Below are 24,455 nucleotides of genomic sequence, written 5' to 3' on the forward strand. Positions count from 1 at the left end.
AATAAAGTACTGGCAAGTGGGACTCTGAGTCACATGATTGAGAACTTGAGTCAAAATGCCTCTCATGATGATGTTCTGGTTACTGCTCCTGATGAAATGCCATGTGATAATGCTGAGACTGGAATGAATGAGACGGATGAGAGTGGTGGGGTAAGGATGGAGGAAGAAAGGTCTATGGTGGCTGATGGGAAGGTTGTGGGGGGTGGGTTGGCACAGAGTGAAAGCGGGGTGGTGGGTGAGCACGAGGTGTCTGGGGAGAATGTGCAAAGAGGCCAAAGGTTCTGCAATCACAAAGGTTTTTTTTGCAACAAAATATTTAACAAAACTCCAGAGCAGGTGCTAAAGGGAAAAAAGAAACAGCTTACGGAGCATCAGTATTAAAAAATAGACGTTTCAGTGTATCAGCATTTAGAAAGATCATGCGCTTTACGCGTTTCGTGGCGTCTCACCACTTCTTCAGAAGTGTTTGCTTCTGAAGAAGTGGTGAGACGCCACGAAACACGTAAAGCGCACAATCTTTCTAAATGCTTATACACTGAAACGTCTATTTTTTAATATGGTTTATTAAAGTATATATATTTTTAAAATTCTCTACTCTTGATGCTTCATAAGCTGTTTCTTTTTTCTATGGAATTGGTCCGTTTGGGGGACAGAAATTACGTGTAGCACGGAGGTGAGTGTGTCGAGAGGAATGCGATGCTCCCCGTATTTGGATGTTTAATTGAACAGGTGTTAAAGGGAAGCTGACACCAAAAAAAACATCTTTTAAAAAAAATTATTCTTCATTTGAAGTTACCTATAGGTCATGCTGACTGTTTTCTCCTTAAAGCTTTTTTTCACTTCATAAATTCAATTCTGCATCCGACTGTGGCAGACTGTAGCTTTCTCCTGCTTCCTGTCAGAATGTGAGCCCGATGATGTGACAAAGGGGGCGGAGCTTCTTGTTCCATTCCTCCCCTTATTGCACGGACTTTAAGAGCTATGTGCAGGGTGATCATGTGGCAGAAGGATTACCTTTGTGTATCAATACATAATATTCAAAAAGTCACAGCCAGACGGTAGACCTGTATTTGAAAGTGAAGCCTGTGCGATCAGTGCTGACACTGCACTTCCTGAGGAACTCTCTGAAACGTGATTGATTGTGGCTATTTATTGTGCCTATTTATTAAAGCCTATGTGTAACATCGAAGAGAGCTGGCAAATAAAGCACCAGAATTAGGGATTCTGATATAAATACTGTAACGCAGAAACCCTTCATCATACCCCCCAACCAAGTCGCTACAGGGCAGTTGCTTCTGTGTTTTTGTCTGCACTCAGTGTAGAGCTGATTCTTCCTGTGATCTAAGTTAAGTTTGCGACCCCTCCGCAGGAAACACACACCTCCCCGCAGCCTATAGGGCAGTCCGATGTGTAGCGCAGCGAGGCTCCCTCTATATCTCAGTACACTTTTATTTCAGGATCACAAGCAGAGCGATCAGACACTTCTGTGAGCTACTGATTTGCGTGTGAAGTATCCAGGGATATATCACGTGACTACTAAACCTGATACAGAGAAATACAGACACATATAAAAAGTCAGACAGGGCTTTCGTTAATTTATACAATTACTGTAATATATTTAAAATATAAATGGCAAGCAAAGATTGTGTGTGTATCACAAAGATATGTTTCCAACATCTAAGCCACGGACTGTAAATGTACATACATTATTATTATAAAGTGTACTCCTTATTCTTAGCAACTGGACTGTCTTATATGTGTCTGTCTTATCAAGCAACGCAGTCTCCTCACGTCTATATACAATTATCATTATCTGTATTGTAAGGAGTACACGTTATTTTCGAATGCAAAAATATTTGAATTTCGAAGTATTTTTTTGGGTACTTCGACCATCGAATTGGTCAAATTCGATCGAATCGGATGATTCGAATGAAAAATCGTTCGACTATTCGATAATCGAAGTACTGTCTCTTTAAAAAAAAGCTTCGACTTCATACTTCACCAGATTAAAGCTACCGAAGTGCAATGTTAGCCTAAGGGGACCTTCCTGAGCACTTTTTTTAAAAAAAAAAATCATTTGATCGATCTTTTAAAATCGTTCAATTCGAAGGATTTTATCATTCGATCGAACGTTTTTTATTTGATCGTTCAATCGAACCTTTTTGCGCTAAAATTTTTACTTCAAGGGTTTTTTAACCCTCGAAATACGACCCTTGATGAATCTGCCCCATAGACTTTAATAAACAGGCACAATAAATAGCCACACTCAATCACGTTTCAGAGAGTTCCTCAGGCAGTCCATTGTCAGCACTGATCGCACAGGCTTCACTTTCAAATACAGGTCTGGCTGTGACTTTTTGAATATTATGTATTGATACACTGCACTGCATCGTGAAGATAATGCAAGGTACACAACCATCTATATATTGTTTAAATTCACACAAGGTCCAACGTCACGCCATACTACAATACCAAATAGTCAACCTGTTGTGAGTTATAGTTGGCCTTTTCTAACACCATTTGTACTGCTCTTAATCCACCTTCATTTGGAATTTAAGTATATAAGATATTATCTAATACTATCAGTATGACTTCCCCTTATGTACACAAAGAAATATTTACAACTAATGTTTGACTTTTCCTTTCTTCGCCAATACTGTTGTGGCTTGCCTTGTTTTGGCTGTTCCTATTATATCTACGATGTTTAATGCCCACTCTGTGCCGTTTTGATTCTCCACTGGATTCCTGTTAGGATATGCACAGTGATATATTTTGTCTGCCTGTATGTGTGGTATAAATGTTTACCCCTTCTCTATTGCTGGCCAGCAAAGCTCTTTTTCTGCCCACTTTTCCCTTTGCAGACAAGGTAATGGACTATGCTCTCTACATTTTACCCAGCATTACAAAAATCACCAAAAATATTATTTACCAAGTGTTAAGTGTGTACCAAGTGAAATAACATATAAATAACTGAAATTGCAAAAAAACGCAAATAAAGTGTGAAATTCTGCTAGCAGTGAAAGGGATATGCCATTAGTTATTTCAATGTAATTATGAAAATTGGCCACTAGATGTCGTCATAGCACAAGTTAGAAAAACATGGCCCACAGGGCCCTCTGGTCCTATTTTTAAATAGGTTTGCAGTTTGGACATTTGGAGTAGAAATATAATTACTTAAATTGGCCACTAAATGTCTTCATTGCATAAGTCAGGAAAGTAATCATAGGGCCCTCTGATACTATTTTTGTTCTGTAACCCTTGTTTGCTAAATTCAGAATTTAACATGAATTCAAATAAATGATATTAGGGATGCACCGAATCCAGGGTTTGGTGTAGGATTAAGTCTTCTTCAGCAGAATTTGGCAAAATCCAAATGACTGGTGGAACCAAATCTGAACCTTAAAAAGCATGCGACTTCCCTCAATTAATGCAACAAGCCTCAATTAATGATCCAATTTACACAGAATCAGCAGCATGCATGTCATGACTGTTGGTTTTCTAATAGAGCATAGACGCATGTAAGCATCAAACGCAGGTGGGACGCAGCATGTTGCATTTCACCTGCGTTCAGTACATACATGCGTCTGTGTGAGTACAGCCTCCTTCACAATAATTGAGTACATCTACTCCTGCGCTCCCCTGCGGCTGAAAGGAAGAAAGTGCAGCGCAGAAAAAAATGTCCGTGTATAAGAGCCTTTACTCTACTACATCTACTAGTAAATTATTTGCCATGTAGAAATATACTTTCTACCATAAACAGTGATTGATCAGGTTAATGATGTCAGACTGCTATTATTCTAAACACAACTGTACATATCAACACAGAGTAGGGTGAGGGTTTACAAGGGTTGCAAATGTTGGAAAAAGGCAAGATGTAAATTGTCCATGTTGAACCTGAGGGAGTACATTTGTTGGTGCAGTGTTTGACTTGTTTCTCCTACATAAAGTCCTGTAGTGGGGCATTGCAAGCACATTATGAGCTACACCACATTGTCCGATTTATAGGTAATTGAACCTTTTATCCAGGGGTTCGTTTGCAGTGTGGTTTTGGTAACTAGTCCACTGTGTGTATGTGTGCATAGATTTCACACATTTTTCATGCAGGGAGATGTGTAATTTTCCTGGCCTTGTATTATTTTTTAAAATTTGGGGGCTGCCTGTACACTATGATTGGTGGGTCTGTCACATTTTCCATTCTGTAACTTAGTCTGTTATGGATTTGTGAAGTAAATCTGGTAAGATCGAGATCCATTTGTTATCCCACTTAGTGGACCCTTATCTTCTTTTGACTTTTTTTCTTGTCCTACCCCCACCCTACTCTTGTCTTGGTATGTATAAATTGTCTTCTAGTACATATGTCTATAAAGGTTTTCATTAATCCAGGTCATAAATATATAACAACAGGACTTGCAGAGTAGTTAATGAAGAAGTTTCACTACTCATCCTAGTCGCTTCTTCAGTTCAAGCCTCAAGTAGAGATTTAATACTATCATCTCGAAAGCTAGCAGTTTTTACTTTACTCAGCCAATAAAAGGTACTACCTAATCTTGTATTTTAATGAATATGAGACAAAGTGCCCACATTTAAGGGTTCAAATTGAACGCTTTGTAGTCCCTTCAGGACTGAATTCAAATATGAAATTGTACAGTTTGGGTGAAGGTGCATGTTTGACTCTGCAGATCTTTCACATGTTTAGATATTTACACTCACTGAACAAATGCCATCTTGAGGGGGTTCTTTACTTACCGCACTTCAACTTATCTTGACCACAATTCGTTATGAGTAAAATCCCAGAGCCACTGCCTGCCTTCTGTCTCATATTGAGCATTGTTGCACCAATTGCAACAGGCCACTATGGAATTTCAGTGACTCACTGACTCAACAAGCCTGACATCTACGGCAAGGAAAAAATTGCCATTTCTGTCCACTGCCAAAAATTACATCACTTTTCATAGCAAAAAGTGTAATATTACAATATGTACACATAAATGCAGGCCCAGTTTTGTGAGAAGGCCACAAAGGCCCAGGCTTAGGATGGCAAGATACAGCCCAGTCTGTGACTACAAATCTATACAGTCACAGGCTGTTCTACAGGGAAACAAACAAAGTTGCTCGAGATCAGGGAAGTAAGGTGGGGGGGCTACCCCCTGCCATTTGAAAGTATGACCATTTCCCTGAAGAGCAGTCAGGGACTATCTGAAGTTTCATATCTGCAGCTGGTCAGGTTAATAATAAAAACGGTACACATTCTTTAATTAAAGTATATTTAGAGATAATTTCTCTCATTAAAGAAAGTAAAAATTGATTTTATTTTTGTTGCCTTTAAATCCCCTTTAAAGGAAAACTATACCCCCCAAACAATGTAGGTCTCTATAAAAAGATATTGCATAAAACAGCTCATATGTAAAACCTTGTTTCATGTAAATAAACCATTTTCATAATAATATACTTTTCTAGTAGTATGTGCCATTGGGTAATCATAAATAGAAAATTGCCATTTTAAAAAATAAGGGCCGCCCCCTGGGATCGTAGGATTCACTGTACTCACAACCATACCAACAAACCATACTTGTTAGGTCACATGAGCCAATTAACAGACAGAGTTGTGTCTTTTGCTTCAACACTTCTTCCTGTTACAGTTAGAGTTGAAGTATTTCTGGTCAGGTGATCTCTGAGGCAGCACACAGACCATCACGAAATGGTGGCTCAAGGCAAGAGATGTAAAAGGGAAATATTTACTTAAATATATATTCCAGTTTGGTAAGATTCTTTAATATGCCACTTAATATGATATGAACTATCTGTTGCTTAAGTGTTCATTTTGGGGGTATAGTTTTCCTTTAAAAACCCTGCACGCCTTATCCCCAGTGCTCCAACGCAAACATGCACGTTCCCGCTAAGGGGGTAGGCTTGAGAAACAAATCCAGGCAGAGCAGAACGGCAGGGCACCCCATAACACTTAAAAGCTACCTGGCCCGTGATGATTTTCCCCCTGATGGCAACCCTGATTATGGGATTTAAAATAGCAGGGATCGAATTAAAATGGTTAGATATGACTTAGTCCCTGCCAAACTGGCAAAATGGTACCCGACAAGCTCCCCTTTGTGCTTCCGAAATTGTGGACAACATGGTAGCTTCATGCATGTTTGGTGGGAATGCCCCAAAGCTGCCAGATTTTGGATACGCATCTACACTTTGATAACAAATGTCACCGGCCTGTCACTCAGGAAGAACCCAGCAGAGGCCTTAATACACAAGAGAATCCCTGGTGGCAATAAACATCTCAGGAAATTAATATCTCATATCTTTTCAGCCTCTAAACAGGTTATAGCGTCTTCCTGGAAATCCCCGACCCTGGACTTTCAATTAGTCAAGACCAAACTAGATAACATGCTAATCTTAGAACGGCTGACTAGCTTACATTCAGCCTCCCAAAAACAATTTTTCAAAATCTGGACACCATGGATGACATACAGAAATGTACTACCCCACTAATAGCCTAACCCTTTTTCCACCACTGCCAGAAGGGATGACATGTGAGCAATGGAACTGTAAATTGTATCTATGCTGTACTCACCTCTTACCCACCTTGGTGTTAATGTTGTCTTGACCCCTATATCACTATGACAGTACTCATGAAGGTTTAATTAAAAACTGTTTATTGTTATATGTTGTACAGTTCAAATGAAAATATGTATATTCTATGTGCCTTAAAATTCCTGCAGGCTGGGATGTGCCCGGTGACTGCAGACATTGAACCATGTTTGTAGACGTTACTTTTCTTTGTCTGTTTTTACCTGCAAATAAAAATAAATATAAATAAAGAAAACTGCAAAAAAAAAAAAAAAAAATGGTTAGATATGTTGATGATATAGTAACTGCTTTAAAGACAATCACCATTAAAAATTAATTTTACCAAATCAAAAATATATCTGGGGGTCACTGTTCCTAAAAATTTGTTAACACACAGATTTCCTTAGAATTTGGAATCTGGGAACCCCCTAAAACAGTCATTGTTTGGAAACAAAAAAATTTCTGAGGATGTTCGGAGATCCTGAGATGCTTTTTACAGATGCACATAAAAATTTTACAAAATTATTAGGTGGAATAAAGCCCAGTACAATATCTAAATCCATTTTTAGCAGACTCAAATGGCCCTAACAACCAATCTGTAAGGAGTAGAATAGATTATGTTATGTCAGTAATGCTAGGTGGCACTGCTGGGTAGAGGGAAGTCCTCAGGAGAAGTTATATAAAGTAGAGAGAATAATGCATGACACCAGGGAGCCTCAGAAGTGCAGTACTCAAGAGTGACACTAGTTTTATTGAATGTGGTGTGTTATTTGGCTAAGCACCACATTACAGTAAGTTTGGATTTAGTACAATTTCCTTAGGAAACAGACTACAGTTAGAATTTTAACCCTGGATGTCACAGAACAGCATATGTAAAAATTAACACTGACAAAAATATAAAAATAAGACAAAGCAAAACTAGCAGTAACTGGTCTATTTGTCTAGTCTAAACCAATACAATACTGAATGGCAGTATATTAACCTCATTGTCCAGGATAATATATAGTGAATAAAGTACCCCCTCTTATAATATCCTTATAAATTACAAGTTACCGAGGAGTTTCATGACCATATAAAAACACAACGCCGAGTGTTTACACAGGTCATGGAACTCCAAGATAACTTTTAATATCCTAATATTTTGAAACAGGGGGTACTTTATTTATTATAATACACAAGTTTCAGTGAGTCATGTGACAAAAATTACATCTACTAACAGTTTATAACTGATGACAGTTATAAACTCACCGTTAATAAGGATTTACAAGATATTTGTGGCTTTTGTGTATTATATAGTGGATAATGTACCCCCTACTGTAATTTATAAAGATATTATTAGTCACCGAGGAGTTATGTGACCATATAAAAGCACGAGGCCGCAGGCCGAGTGCTTTTATACAGGTCACATAACTACGAGGTGACTACTAATATCTGTATAAATTTAAGTAGGGGGTACATTATGCATTATAATCTACAGTTTTTGTGTCCAGTGTCTTCCTTCCTATATATGTGTAGTATTTTACTGGCTTTGCCCTATGTGCTGCAAAATTATGGTTTTAATGCTGTTTTCCTTCCCCACCCACTTAATTTTAGCCCTGTAGTTATTTTTTTGTGGAAAAGTACCTGTTTTTGAATTCCATCAGTTTTTTTTCCAATATACGTTGTATCCTGCTCTGGTTCACGTCAGTTGCAGGGGAGGGGGAAGGTGAGGGGAAGGAAAGTGTCAGAGGACTGGAGAATGAGGGTTGGAGGCGGAGCAATACCGGAGATGTGTGAGGGAGACTGAACAGCCGACACGGAGGACCATGAAAGTAAAAGTTAAGATGGTGGGTGAAAGGGAGGGGGAGCGATATAAGGAGAGACATGGAGAGGCACTGTGCGAACAGGAGGGAGCCCATTAAGCGATCGTGTGAGGCGGGACCTAGACTAAACAGACACTGAGGGGGCAGGTAGAGCAGGACCTGAGAGCAAAGCAGCCGAGAGATAGTGAGACAGGAGGAGCGCGCCGGTGGTAAGGAAGAGCTGAGGCAGGGAATTAGAAAGAAGGGGGGCAGAGTGGAGGAAGAGAGCAGCAGCGGCAAGTGCTCACTCTCTCTAGCTTAGAAACGGCGCGTTCTGTCGTCAGAACGCGCCGTTTATAGGGATATAATTTACAGTCTGGTCCATAGGGAAATGACCAGACTGTAGATTATATGGATATAAATCACAAGTCCAACCATCCTCCATTTAAAATAAATACAGATCGGTTTATCTTTTGACACATTGAGATGGATTATGGTCACTTAAATATATACTGCACTAATTATAGTGTTATTCTTTTACAGAAAGTGAAGCAAATTGAATATTAAGCTTTTCCCAAAAACAAAAAAACCCCATTCACTGTATAAACTGAAAAAAATGTTAATATTTTGCTTTCCTTTGAATCACTGAACTAATATTTAGTTGTATAACCAGTGTTTGAGAACTGCTGCACACCAACTTCTGCCACCTGTTACATTCCACAATTTTCTATTGGATTAAGGTCTGGGGATTGGGCTGCCCACTCCACAAAGTCAATCTTGTTGGTCTGGAAGGAGGGGTAGGACTACACGGACGTTTTCAGCGCAATCCGACAAAAGCCGGCATCAAATCACATGGGACAAAAATAAGGTAATGCATTGTCGGATCAACGCTGCGACTTCATCCAACATTTCTATCTTTTACCTTATTTCCATCGCATGCGATTTGACCCGCCATTTTGTCGCAGAGTGTTGGAACACGCTGAAAACGTCCATGTAGTCCTACCCTAAGATGATGATTTTTTTGCTGGTGTTTGGGGGTTGTTTTCTTGAAACCCATTTCAAGGGCATGGGGGTAACATCCCCATACCATGATGCACCATGATGCTTGCCATCATCCTTCAGTGTACTGTGGCTTGAATTCAGTGTTTGAGGTCATCTGTCAAACTATCTGCTGCCCCTAGACCCAAAAAGAGCAATCTTGCTTTCATCCGCCATTTTTGTCAGTCAGTGTGTTCTTTGGCAAAATGTAACCTCTTCAGCACATCTTTTTTTTTCCTTAACACTGGGACTTTGTGGGGTTTCTTACGGATAGTTTGCTTCACATAGGCACCTTCTCATTTAACTACTTTCTTGGGCAGTAATGGACTCCTGCTCTTTCACAAAATGAATAACCTTACCACTTTAATTCTACACTGCGATTATTCTGAACAAGCCTCAATGAATGATTCAATTACACAGAATCAGCAGCATACTAGTAAATTTGCCATGTAGAAATATTTCTACCAAAACCAGTGATTGATCAGGTTAGTGGTCAGATTGCAATTATTCTGAGCACAACTGTATCTTACAAAAAAAAAAAAAAAAATCTAAACCAAGAGAATACCCCTACATCTGAGCCTGGGAAAATGCCTTAAATTGTAGTTGTGTTGATTCGGTTTCAGGAGTTCCTGCCAAATTGGATCAATGCATCATATTTGGTTGACATATTCTACAGTTGTTTGCTTCAATCAATCCACATCAATATAATGCTTACCCACTATCAACCCTATTGTATGAAAATGTCAAGGCTTTACAAAACCCCAACATAAATTGCTCAGTTATCTTTTTAGCGGCAAAAAACAATTGCTAAAACATGGAAGTCAAAGTTGATTGCTCAAGCAAAAGCTTGATTGGATTACGATGAACAAAAATCTTAGTGTCTTGTGGCCAGCTCCATGTTGTAGCTAACACCCTTCCCAACTATAGTCAGGTGATCCCACTGGTGTCTAATAAAAGGGCAACCAAGTTTAAGGTAATGTAATACTGTTAACTTTAAAGGAAAACTAAACAAACAACGTAGATCTGTATAAAAATGTTGCATAAAACAGCTCATATGTAAAAACCTGCTTCATGTAAATAAACTTTTTTTTTTTAGTTGTATGTGCCATTGAGTAATCTTAAATAGAAAGTTGTAATTTTAAGAACGAAGGGTTGTCTCTTAAATCATCCATTGTTTTCAAAATGGAGTAGCACAATGTACCCCACAAATACAGCCATCTTTCATTTTGGCTGTGCTAAAAAAAAAAAAAAAAAAAAAAATGTGTGTGTGTATATAGATTTTCGTAACAGACAGCACCTCATGTCAGATAAGCCATGTTATGGCTGCCCCTGTGCATGGATGTAATTAGTGTATAATCCAATCAAGAAAAACCAGCACCAAGGGTCTTTGGATATGAAAATAGTTCTATTTAAAACATATGTATCACCGACGTTTCGGTCCCTTTTGGGACCTTGAGAAAGACCCTTGGTGCTGGTTTTTCTTGATTGGATAATATACACACACACACACTATGTCTATCAGCTTGACAAAAATAAAAACCAAGCAATTTACATTTTATAACTGATAAAGAAACACCCAGAATAACACATTTGAAAATGTTAACTTTATTGTATGTGCAGATAAAATGAGCATTAGCTGTACAGATATTTAATAAAAACATTAGAAGGCAAAAACAAATGTTATACCTACGGTGCCTTCCATTGAATAGGAGGTAGCAGAACTGTGGAGTCTGAAGGAAATTTGGGAAACTGGAACTGCCTAAAATGTATAGACCCCGACTCCTAATAACTAAATAAAAGCACTTAAAATAATCAAATCAGATTTAAAAGCTTCTATGATGTAGTATATGGCAGAAACAATGTTTCTAAGAACAATACTTGTTAATTTTGGATTTTTAACATCTATTATACAGCTATATGCCAGGTTCAGTTAATATAGAAGTTTTTAGTGTGCCAATTGTTTTTGGTTTAGAATTACCAAAGGATGTAGTTTATATTCTATCAACATGGAAAATCATTTTGATTTTTTTTTTTTTTTTATATATTTTTAAAGGAACAGCAACACCAAAAAAAGGAAAGCTTTTAAATGTAATTAAAGGGGTTGTTCACCTTTTTAGTTAAACTTTAAGTATGATGTAGAGTGATATTTGCATTTGGCTCTTATTTTATTATTTGCAGTTAGGTTTATTTAGCAACTCTGCAGTTGGCACAATCTGGTTACTAGGGGTCAAATTACCCTAGCATCCATGCATTGATTTGAATAAGAGACTGGCATATGAATAGGAGAGGGCCTGACTAGAAAAAGGAGTAAATTAGAACAAAATGGCTTAAGGTGGCCATACACGGGCTGATAAAGCTGCCGACAGATCGAGTCGGCATCTTATTGGCCTGTGTATGGGGCCCCCCCCCGATAGAGATCTGGCCGAAAGTCGGCCAGATCTCGATCAGATGGGACTAAAAATCCCGTCTGATCATGGCCGCATCTGTTCGTTGATCGTTATTTCTATTAGGGTCTGGTCACACGGGCAGATTCAGGGATATTAGTCGCCAGGCGACTTTGCGGCGACTAATCTCCCTTCCCCTGCTAAAATGTAAATCGCCTGGGGGGGCAGGCACACAGAGCGATTTGTTTTCCTAAGTCGCCCATAATTGCCTCATGAGGAAACATCAGGCAAATTCTGAAAACGAAGCACTCCATGTGCCTGCCCCCAGGCGATTTACATGTTAGCTGGAGGAAAGCAGATTAGGGAGATCAGTCGCCGCGAAGAAGAGGAGATTTGTCACCTGGCGACTAATCTCCCCGTGTGACCAGACCCTACTACACTTGGTCTTGATGTTACAGTTCCTTTAAAAACAGGAGTTTGAAGGATTTATGTACCGACGCCACAGCCCTGGGACGTAGATTGCTCTTTTAGACTGACTTCCTAAGGCAGGCTCAGTATACTAATGGGGCTATTTAGAGCTTTTTTGGACATCTTTAAGAGTTTACATATTTGATAAAATAATCGTACCAATGAAGTTAATGACCATAAGATAGTAATAGACATGTTCCTATGGGCTTTTATAGGAATGTGTAACTATCCCTTCAATAGCACTGATAAGTGCAACACTACTACAGCAGGGAAGAGAAGTATTTAACGCATCAATGTTTTTCTCTGTAAAGATATTCTTAATGGGGCTATTGACATGTAATATAACAACCAAAGTAATTGACGCATACAAAGAACTCAATAGTACATAAATTAAAAGGACACCAGGGGTAAGTATTGAACACAAAGCAGGTGCATAAAGCCAAGAAACCTACTGAAATCTGTCCATATTTAGAAAGCATATTGTCCAATATCAGTGCAAATTAAGATCAACTGATTTAGTCCTAACTGATGGCCTATTAAAAAAAAAAAAAAAGCTATTACCAAGGTATCACAAGAAGCATCTCATGATGGATTAAAAGCAAAGAGCTCTATCAAGACCATTGCAAACTTATTGTTGCAAAACAGGACATTGGTTACAGACATATTTCTAAGCTTCTGAACGTTGAGCACCGTTGGGCCCATAATCTGTAAGTGGAAAGAACATCACTTCACCCTAAACCAGTCACAACCAAGTGATCCTAGCAAGATTTTGGACAGAGAAGTCAAAAGAATAATCAGAAGAGTTGTCAGAGACAAGGATCAATTATAAAGAGCTTCAGAAAGACCTTGAATTAGCAAGCATGGTTTCAAAGAAAACAAGCAATTAACTCAACCAGCATTGCCTCTATGCACGCTCAACGCACAAGACTTCACTGTTGCAGAAAAAATACATTGAAGCTTGTTTCGTTTGCTGTACATTTGGACAAACCAATGAAAATCAGGGAGAATAGTCTGGTCAGAAGAGACCAAAACTTAACTCTTTGGATGTCATTGCACACACCATGTTTAGAGGAAAAATGGCACTGCACATCACCCCAAAAACACCATAGCAACAGTAAACAGATAAGTGCAACACTACTACACTACTACAGCAGGGAAGAGAAGTATTTAACGCATCAATGTTTTTCTCTGTAAAGATATTCTTAATGGGGCTATTGACATGTAATATAACAACCAAAGTAATTGACGCATACAAAGAACTCAATAGTACATAAATTAAAAGAAGGACACCAGGGGTAAGTATTGAACACAAAGCAGGTGCATAAAGCCAAGAAACCTACTGAAATCTGTCCATATTTAGAAAGCATATTGTCCAATATCAGTGCAAATTAAGATCAACTGATTTAGTCCTAACTGATGGCCTATTAAAAAAAAAAAAAAGCTATTACCAAGGTATCACAAGAAGCATCTCATGATGGATTAAAAGCAAAGAGCTCTATCAAGACCATTGCAAACTTATTGTTGCAAAACAGGACATTGGTTACAGACATATTTCTAAGCTTCTGAACGTTGAGCACCGTTGGGCCCATAATCTGTAAGTGGAAAGAACATCACTTCACCCTAAACCAGTCACAACCAAGTGATCCTAGCAAGATTTTGGACAGAGAAGTCAAAAGAATAATCAGAAGAGTTGTCAGAGACAAGGATCAATTATAAAGAGCTTCAGAAAGACCTTGAATTAGCAAGCATGGTTTCAAAGAAAACAAGCAATTAACTCAACCAGCATTGCCTCTATGCACGCTCAACGCAAAAGACTTCACTGTTGCAGAAAAAATACATTGAAGCTTGTTTCGTTTGCTGTACATTTGGACAAACCAATGAAAATCAGGGAGAATAGTCTGGTCAGAAGAGACCAAAACTTAACTCTTTGGATGTCATTGCACACACCATGTTTAGAGGAAAAATGGCACTGCACATCACCCCAAAAACACCATAGCAACAGTAAAGTTTTGAGGTGGGAACATCATTGTGTGGGGCTGTTTTCAGCATATAGTACTGACTTAATATAATTGAAGGAAGGATGAATGGAGAAATGTACTGGGAAATTCTTAATAATCTGCCGCATCTACCAGGATGCTGAAGATGAAACAAGGGTCAACATTTCAGCAAGACATGATCCCAGACACAAAGCCAAGGAAACTTGTCTTTTAAGCCAAGTATTTCAGCAAGTGTGTTCAATACTTATTCCGTGTCATCACTTTACACAAGTTAATGTATGGATATATTTGTTTTGAGTTCTCTGTATGTGTGGATTACTTGGCTTGTTAGACATCTGCTGTAACGTGAATGTCAATAGCCCCATTAGACAGATTTACTGAAAAAATCTGATGTGTTAAACACTTATCTTCCCTGCTGTATTTGTACTCTGCTATGGTGGATGGATTACAGAATTTGGCAGCTCATCCAAAAGTATTAAAACAGCATACAACCATCCCCCATAAAAATAGATACTTGTGCTAAAATGATGTACTTTTTTAATTAAAAAAAAAAAAACATTTTTAAAGGGGAACTCCAGCTTATATATAACACAGAAACCCCTAATATACCCATCACAGTTACCCGTTTCTTCCAAAAGTATGAATAAATAATTTTATATTGTGTAATCCAGCTTTAACTTTCTCTTTCTGCATCATTTGAAATCCTGGCAGGGAAGAAGGGACTAAACACTGATGTTACAAATTGTAACAACTAGTCCACAGTTTACAGACAGCATGCAGGAACTGCATAACCCACAATGCATTGCACTGTGATGTTCTGTTGCTTATTGAAATCATGTGTGCAGGGAATTGGAGGATGTAGTCAGTCAGCTAAGGAAAGTTGTCAGAAAGATCAGCAGGGAGCACTATCAAAAACCATTAAAAATCATGAAAAGTCTGCATATTTTTTAAAATGACGTATATTGCAAAGTTGCTTGAAATTATGTTTACTTTTCAAAAAGCTTAAGTTATGTTTTTGTGGAGTTCCCCTTTAACTATACTGCTGGGGGTTATATCTACACTGGTAATATGACAAATACTTCACAAGAAGCTGGGAGTTGGAAAACATGGTTTTCATTTCTCAGTTTGCCTTACTAAGCTCAATAAATAAAAGCCATACATACTTCTTAATCAAAATAAAATGTCTATGTTCAGCAGCTTCATTTATTTAACTCATGTTGAACATGTTGTAGCCATTTGAAATATGAATTACATACATTAAGCCCGTTAAATTAACGGGCGCTAGAACATATGTCGCCAGAGGCGCTCCATGGGGCACATGCGCAGTAGCGCAATCCCACGGACACAGGGACTGGACGCAGAGACACTTCAACTTTCCTATATAGGATATAGCAAGCCTTAAACATTCACAGCATATAAACACAAAAGCAGAACAAAAAGACAGCTGCTTTTCTTGCTATTGCCTTTTATATAAAAAAAAATAATAAACCAACTACATAGTTGTGCACATAGGCCTGGAACCCTGGATAGTACCTGCATTACTTCTTACCTAGAACCCTTTCTGGTTCTATAACTCCAGTTAATCAAGCCATCGGATTTATTATGGCAATAGTTTTTAGAGAGCATCTCATGAAGGCAAGGGTCTGCACATAATAGGTTTAAAGGTCAGTGGCAAGGCGATGTGAAATCCACTGTTTAGTCAAATCTAACCTTCCCCCCCCCCCCCCCCATCTAGCGCTGGGATTTCCTCCTACTTTCCACATCCGTCTGCCTAGTTGGTACGCAGCCAAACATATTGCTATGCAACAGTCACGTGATTCAGAGGACGTGCAGATTATCCACACCTCAAAACGCCATATTGAAATGACGCATTTAAAAGCTTTTCATTCACACCGTCTATCACCACCACATACTAGAAATACGTTAAGACCTCATGCGAAACATCAACCCCAGTCTCTATTTGGTGAAATTGAAAGCAAGTAAGCAGCTTTACTCCAACGAGGTTTCTAAGGCGTACAGACATAATGGCGTCGAGTTCTCCCTCCGCACCCGCATCCCCAGGCAGCTCCAGAACCACCCACCTGCTGCAGCATGATGTCACGAGCAACCAATCAGTACACAAAGGGGAAGCTTTAGTCGCGCAACTATTGGCTTATGTACACAACCCGCCCCCTTTACAAGAAATAACGCATTACTGTGACAGGGAGCTGAAAGGGCGTCCGCCGCCATTACCAACTTCCAATACAAAGACAATAAAATCAACATACAATATTACGTTACATGTTAACATTTTTACATTCAACGTAGTGTGAATTAAACAGTTAAATAAAAATACTTAAGAGCGTCATTGTCCATTCACCATCGGTTTCTTAAAGACTCTAAAGCGGCATGGCTGTAGTATTGTTTTGACAAAAAAGAAAAAGTACGAAACACACGCGAATTTCTAAGTGAAGTATCTCGGCTTCTCCTCCAGTCACTCAGTTCTCCTTCCATGGAAACAAGGTGGGAGTACTCAGTCGCCTTTTATGAGCGGATACGCGTTTGCGCAAGATGTAAGAGCCCCTGCAAGCACTACTTGGGAAACCCCGCAACAAACAGCCACTACCAAGCCAGTAAATGCCATGGTAATGAACGCAGACCTCAGCAAGGAAACGCCTCCATTTTACCAACAACATTTTAGCGAGTTGCTTTACCCGAGACTTCCCCCTCCTCCATTTTCATTTGATACAAGAATCGATATAAAAAAAAAGACAGTAATATAGTCGTGCGAAACACGTTTTTATCGCAGTGTTACGACTCTATTTGTAAATAAAGTTTACCTTTACTTGCTCAGTTTTAAGTGTGTCAAACGTAATGCCTTATTGGAACTAGACAAACGCCTTGAATATGACGCAAAAAAACCAGACAGTTTTCTAAAGACAACCCAACATGTGTGGATGGCTTGAGGGCCCCAACTTGGACTTTGATATTTCCGACAATACCGACCCAGTCAGATTATGTTGCCCTGCTTGGGTGTGCTATACTGTACGTTTCACACAGGTCGACATGCATGCAAACAAATCCCACGCTTCCAGTTAACTGAAAGTCCACAACCACTATGCAAGTTTTCGCCATCACACAAAATGGCGACCTCAGGACCACCCTTTACATTGTAAAAGCGGGATAGGCGTGGAAATAGTGGTGTACGTTTTTGCCCACACGCAAAATGGCGACTTCGACTGCAGACATTTCACCATATTTGTTATGGGCCACGACTAGTTCTACTAGTTTTTCATGCCCACAGTGGCTCTGTTTTCAACCCCTGACAGTTAGGCTATGGAGCCCTGTATGTTTAGCGGACGCCATTTTCCAGAGAGAGGCAGTGACATAGAGCCAGCGTAGGCTGAAACACGGGAGGAGCGGGGTTTGTACACATTGGGGTTCTACTCACCACGGGCGCAACGAACAACGTTTTTATTTCTTCTCCAACCGTACTTGCACACTGAAATTATCGCTTTCCTTCCTGGCAGCTTCTGCGTTTTACTTATATTGATACTTAATTGATCATTCGCCCGCAAAATTTGGTTAACGGTACCGGGTACTGATGCTGATTTTCCAGTCACCAAACTAGTTGTCAGTGGGAGCGCTTCCGTAATCGGGGTTTTATTTAGTCCGGCCAAACCAAACCTGTTCCATTAGGGGGTGTGTTCGTGGTGTAACGGGGTCCTCTCGTCTGGCGTTTGATTACAGTAGGTAAGTCTCACTACCGTATTTGTATTGTTCTTATTGTATTAATATCCGCATTTTCCCTTAAAATCGTCAGCAGTATGCTTACATCTTGCTGTGAATGTTTCAGTACGAATGGATCCCGTTTTATTGCCTGAATATGCTACAATGTACGTACAAAATCCACACATACGCCGTGTTTGTGTGTGTGTGTGTATTCCTGTGGGATGGATTTGTGTACGACTGCATGGCTTCATATACACAGTCATTGACTTGGTTCGATATGCTGTTGTCTCTGTGTGAACTAGGCAGTTTCTAATGGGGTTAGTATGTTACTGATAAATATGGCGGGGCTATGCTAAGCCTAGCTGCTTCTGCCAAATATTTATAGACAGCATTGGCCTAAAAAATTGTAGTCTTCCAGCTGCTGTCATGCAACTCCCATCAACATCTCTATTTTAAAGGCTGGTAAAGGGCTAAAAGGATGACGTCTTTAAACTGCGCTTATAACTTCTGGATCATTTGGAACTAGTCCTGTAAAGAAATAAGTGGACTCCCCACACTTCTCTTAATACATACATGAACTGTTCACACACCCCATTCTGGTCCCCTCCTCTAAGGTTTGTTTATCTTGCACTGTGGTTTTTTTTCTGAGGCCTCCTCCATTTCCTCTTTTCAAAAGCCTTTTCAGTTTTTATATTTTGTAGGCATGGATTCTGTGGTACTGCCGTCCAGAAAAAAAGTCAAATAGGGATAAAAGCATACAGAATGAATCAGTTCTGTGAAATTTATTGTCATATGTGCAATTTCAGAATGGTATTTTGTCACATGTGATAAGATTTGGAAATTGTGATCAGTGTGTTTGTGTGTGTGCACCTTAACCCACCCTCTTGAAAGCATGTAGATCTCTCTGATTCCAGGGCTTTCTGCTCATAAGCTGCAGACACAGAAGGGGGGTGGAGAGAAACAAACGGTCCACTGTGTGTGTAACCCAGGCCAGCACAGACACAACACTAATTCACAAAGAATAGATGAGGAACCATGCACCCTTCTGTCCTTTTATAAAATCAGGCTTCAGTAAACAGTTTATCTGAATTAACATAGAATATTCTCAAAATGTAATTTTCAAAGGTGTAATGTCAGGTTTTTCTTCTGTACATACATACATCTTTTCTATATTTTCTCCTGGTCATCATGGTTATTATGAGGCTTTAGAACATTGTTGGCATAACATCAAAATAAGTTTTATTGGATGGAAACCTTTGTCTGTTTATGGATTTAATTGTTTGTTGTTTTAGTGTGTAGTAGAGCTGTACTAAAATTGCCTCATCTTGCCTGCTTGCTTAATGTTTTATTAGCTCTTAATGTACAGTGGGAGGCAACATTTTTATATTAAACCTATGTAAACTTGCTTAGCATAAGAAATATTTTTCTACTTGCTAAGAATGTGTGCATTTTGATGGTATTTCCCTCTTTTGTCCTTTTGGAAAGGCTAAAAATGGCGGCCCCCGGCTGATGTTGTGGTAATCTAATCAGCTTGGGTTCTCCACACCCCATGCAGCACATTTGTCTGCAGCACACACGCTGGTGTTTAAAGGCAAACAATAATCCCCCAATTTCAGTACTGGAGTCCTAGCTATTGTATATTTAATTAAAAGAGGTGCAAGTAATTTAGTCAGAATATAGCAGATCTATTATAATATATTGCTATCACAAATTATTAACACTTTACTCCGAGAAATGCTGATATACCTAACCATACCATTTTCCACTTTATTTTATGTAGCTTTCCTTCTCTGGATAGCTATGTTGCCAAAACACTCATTACAGGCTGGCACATTATTTATTGCTCCTGTCTCCTGTTGCCGTCATAGGATGTATTACCTAGCTACCACCTACTAAAAACATTTTATTCATCTTTCTTTCTTTGTTTTAGGATTGTTTTTATTTTGTATAAAATGTGTCTGTATGTATAACAATTAATGTGTAACATTTCCATGGTTAATATAATGAACAACATTTGACTTATCCATGTATTGCCTCTAGTATGATTTGATTATAATTTGAAACGTGGGGTTACATTGATCTGATCACACTCACATTTATTAATATCCTATGAAATGCATAGAGTCTGGTATATGTTAAAAAGTTGTGGTATAATACAACTTTGGTGTTCAGGCTGTGTCTTATGGGTATAGCTGGATTCAAGGGAGAACTAAATTATAAACCTCATATACATTCATGATGATTGTGTGTCTCTGTAAATGCAAATCTTTAGTGATGGCAATTTTCACTTGTCTATTATTCTAATTCATTTGCTTTGACCATTATCTGTGTTGGTTCATATACATGCAAACATTTTCAAAGGAACCATGCCTCTGCAGGTAAAATCACTTTGTTTATATCAGCACATGGAATTGTGTGACATCTTGGCTTCTTTTACTAGAGAGAAATGCTGAAGACAAAGCTGAAATTGGCTGAAAGAAAGCTCTGTGAAACTAGCAATGGTCATTGTCCATACAGGCCATTATTTCCCTATGCTATCAGTTTTAAACCCCAACCTGCAGAAAACGTCCCCTTCTCAAAATGCCAAAATATGCCTTTTATACCATAATCCTTGTTCGTAACGGACACAGAACCATTGTTTTAGTGTGTTTGGGGGCTAGCATTATCATGGAAGCTCCAAAATAAGTTCCAGAAAAGGAGCAGTGGTTTGATAACACATCTTTTAAAAGTGTGTGAATTTGTTTATTCAGAATTGTGGTGTCCGGGCTCTGTATATAAGCATACATCTGCAAATGCAAATCCTGCTGGAACCAGTTTATATTACCAACGTTGGCATGCATACTTCTTATCAATTTTTGACATGTATGTAAACTATGCAGCATAAAACAGAGTGATATTGACTAGGTTTAAACAAGATCAGTGGGTTCAGGCTACCAGTAAGTACTGGACCTACATTCTTAGATGGTTTTGGATAACTTTTTTTATGGTCACTTACACTGGAACATTATACTATAATCCTTCTAAATATGAAACCTTGGAGCAGGAAAAAGACTCAAATGACAAACATTTTCTGTACTGTAATTTTATGTAAGCATTGATGAGTCTGTAAAAGGTGTCCAGTCCAGCCTTTACAGCCTATGCCACACCCACATGCTTGCTGGGGGAAGAGATGTTTGAGTATGGGACAGGTAACATGGGTTGGTATACCTGAGGAGGCAAGGTTTTACACATTGCAAAAGCTACATGAAAGATTTTAAAGCAATACTAACATGTTTCAAGTTAAGCGTGTCAGTATTGCTTTTTTAAATAAGATCAAATGGCATTTTTATACAGTGGAGCCCTTGCACAGATTCCACCTCCCCAACTGACTTCCAAAAATGGGCACTGTACTTCTGTGCTTATTGCACAGCTGCACAGCAGGGTTGGTTTCCTGCATTTGTCTGTGTCATGTCCTGGTAGAGGTTTTAAGGCAGTTCATTGCAAACTGTAATATGCACACTAACAGCCAACCTGATACCAGTGTGCATACTGGGATACCGTACAGTGAGTGTAGCAGGCAGGCTTTCGCTTCTCACTCAGCTCTTCAGTCTGAGTCGGCAGCTTATCTGCCCATGTATGAGGCACTGCCATGGGCCTAATTGACTGATATTTGGCCAAATGTTTGGAAAGTGATTAAATTACATTGTTAAAATACTTTTTTTGTGTGTGTATGTCCTGTTACTCTGAGGTCATTCTTTTACATTATAAAGCAGAAATACTCTTCTTCAACAGATGACTTTACATTATACTGATCAGAAACCAACCATTAACAACACTCTGATGTATTTCTGTATTCTTATTCTTCTTGCCAGCCTGAAGTGATAAAGGTGCTGTCTGCCTGCATGTTCTCAATTTTGCATTCAGATGATGTACCTCTTTGCATTTTGTTTTCTAACACTAAAGCTCACCACACATGTAACAGTGTGTGCATTTGCCAGATGAGCGGATCTTTTTACCTGTATCTTAAGGTAGTTTAATATTGGACTGATGCAATCATTTGTCCCAACGACCAAACAATTGGATTACAATTCAGTTCAAGTAGACCATCAGGATGAGAACCACATAAAAGAGCTGATGTATTCCACAGTCCGACAAGATATTTAAGCCTGCCTAATTGACAGCTGACTGATTCTGGCCAGGTATTGGTTGAGGAGGCCCTTTGTATAGCCCGTATACAGGCCAATGAGCTGCAGACATAGCTGCAACTGTGTTTACCACAGCCAAGATAAAGCAAGAGAGAAAACAATCCCATGACACCCAGCGGGTGTTTGTGGATCAGGAATGCTCATCTGACCCATGAGGACACTGAATAGGTATGGGCAAGCGTCATTGGGGTAAATTGATTCTTGACCCTATTATTGGTTTAGAATTGATTTTGTTTCTAACTTATGGTATTATTTTTTGTATCAGTCAAAATAAACATTGCGCTTTAGCACTAAGGGTCTTATTTTCAAAAATCAATTTATTATTACATGGGAGTCCCCTGTAGCAAGCCACTATTTGCTCAGCATGGAACTTGCATCTCACACTTAACTTATTTCACACTTTACTTATCAGAACAGTACCATTTTTTTGCAGGCTTCTGCACAACGTTTAAGCAGGGAAACCCCCCTTTCTCTTTTACATGTGAATCTGAGTTGGGTTGTCTTCCTTCTTACTAAAACGTTGTACAGAAACTGTAGATTCTGATTATCTTCATATAAGTAGGTTCAGTGGGATCCTTCTCTTGTAAAACTATGAAATAGACACTTTGATTATCCAAAGATCATCAGAATCTTCAAACTTAGCATTTTAGTAAAATTTACCAACTAGGTGCAGATTGGACTCCTGCAGTTTACCACCATGTAGCCTGCTAGAAACCTTCACTACTAATATTTTGTGAAGTTATTTTTACTCTCTCATGTGTTTTCTTTTTTTGTTGTTTTTTTTCTTTCTAATTGGATATGAACACAGAAACCACTACAACTGTCTGCTTCTCAGGTGTTCATCACAGAAGGGGAGTGAGAGTGGATTGTCAGGGTTCTGTTTTTTTTGTACAATGGCCACTTTAGAAGACCTATATGTATCAAAACTGTATTTTGGTGTGTTACTTCTTTGGGCATTAAATTGTACCTTTGCACAGGTATATTTAACAGGTGGTGTGTTGTTTTACTTTGAAAATAGAATAATCATATGGTCGTTTTGTTTAGAGTGTCACCTGTTAACGTTTTTTAACAGTCAAACCAAACTGATTTTTATTGTTGACTTTTGCAAGCTGGAAGAAAGTGGCATATCTATATCCGAATACTATTAAGCGGTCTTACAGTAATTTTATTTACAAAATGTAGCACAATGCTAGGGAAACTATATATTCCCCAGAATCTCTAAGAGAAACAGCAGAAGAGGAGAATAACAGAGATTGTGTTAATTGGGCTGTGGCATCTGGGGCAGATTGATGAATCGCCACCTGGGTATAAGGAAATGGCTGGAGGTAAATACATCTGAAAGTCTTGCGAAGAGCCAAATCTAATAATAAAATAAAAACTAGATAAATAGCTAAAAACACTACTTCCTGCTTTTTCAGCTCCCTAACTCTGAGTTAGTCAGCGACTTGAAGGGGGGCCACATGGTACATTTCTGTTCAGTGAGTTTGGAATTGATTCTCAGCATTCAGCTCAGATTCAAAAGCAACAGATATGACCCATGTGGCCCACCCTCAAGTCTCTGGTTACTGCCTGGTAACCAGGGTAAGCAGTCAGTGTAAACCAAGAGAGCTGAACAGCAGGAAGTAGTGTTCTGGCTATTATGTTACACCCAGTCACTCCAGCCTTTTTACATTACATTTTTGGTTAACTAACTATATTAGAAACATTTTTTATTTTGCACAGCCTACTTACCCAGTTTTTATTTTTACACTGAACAATTCCTTTAAAACTGTATTGTGTAAACTGCAGTAACAGTGCCTAGATCAGCGAGACCTGTATAAACAGACTGCCAAGGGACCAGGCTTTTCTAGTTAAAGGAACAGTAACACCAAAAAAAGGATAGTGTTTTAAAGTAATGAAAATACAGGGAGTGCTCGAGTTACATACACCCAACTTAAGGTCATACGCTATATGATCCGCTTGTTTGGCAAGGTTGACAAATGAGCGGATCTTGACCCGATATGCCCACTAACGGCTGGGCTTTATCGGAGGAATCCGAATGTTCCGAACAATGGAATCTGAACAATGATATTACAATATTCCGAATGGGCTCTGACTGGTCTCAGGACCGCATCAACTAGCCGATGCGGTCCTGGATCATACGAAAAACCAACAATGATATTACAATATTCCGAATGGGCTCTGACTGGTCTCAGGACCGCATCAACTAGCCGATGCGGTCCTGGATCATACGAAAAACCAAACTTGACTGATAGATATCTGGCTGGTTTTTGGCCTGATATTTATCGGTTGGACCCGTTGGGAGCCCCCACACATGTG

At 39.0% G+C, this 24,455-nt stretch overlaps 1 protein-coding gene and 1 long non-coding RNA gene across 4 annotated transcripts in view; one reads left to right on the top strand and one right to left on the bottom strand.

Moving 5' to 3' along the window:
- Positions 1–6,642: 6,642 nt before the first annotated feature.
- Positions 6,643–17,405, bottom strand: LOC108713074. Its single transcript, XR_005966660.1, has 2 exons — positions 16,577–17,405; positions 6,643–6,797 (listed from the first exon to the last, which is right to left on the bottom strand). It is a non-coding gene; the product is annotated as an uncharacterized LOC108713074 (long non-coding RNA).
- A 202-nt stretch (positions 17,406–17,607) lies between these two features.
- Positions 17,608–24,455, top strand: part of kmt2e.S (lysine (K)-specific methyltransferase 2E S homeolog) — a 66,081-nt gene continuing 59,233 nt past the window's right edge. For all 3 annotated transcript variants that reach the window (XM_018255768.2, XM_018255770.2, XM_018255769.2), the window contains exon 1: positions 17,608–17,973. The gene's annotated coding sequence lies outside the window, so the exon portion shown is untranslated. The remainder of the gene's footprint in view (positions 17,974–24,455) is intronic.

Source organism: Xenopus laevis, chromosome 3S (assembly GCF_017654675.1).
Source record: "Xenopus laevis strain J_2021 chromosome 3S, Xenopus_laevis_v10.1, whole genome shotgun sequence".
NCBI lineage: Eukaryota > Metazoa > Chordata > Amphibia > Anura > Pipidae > Xenopus > Xenopus laevis.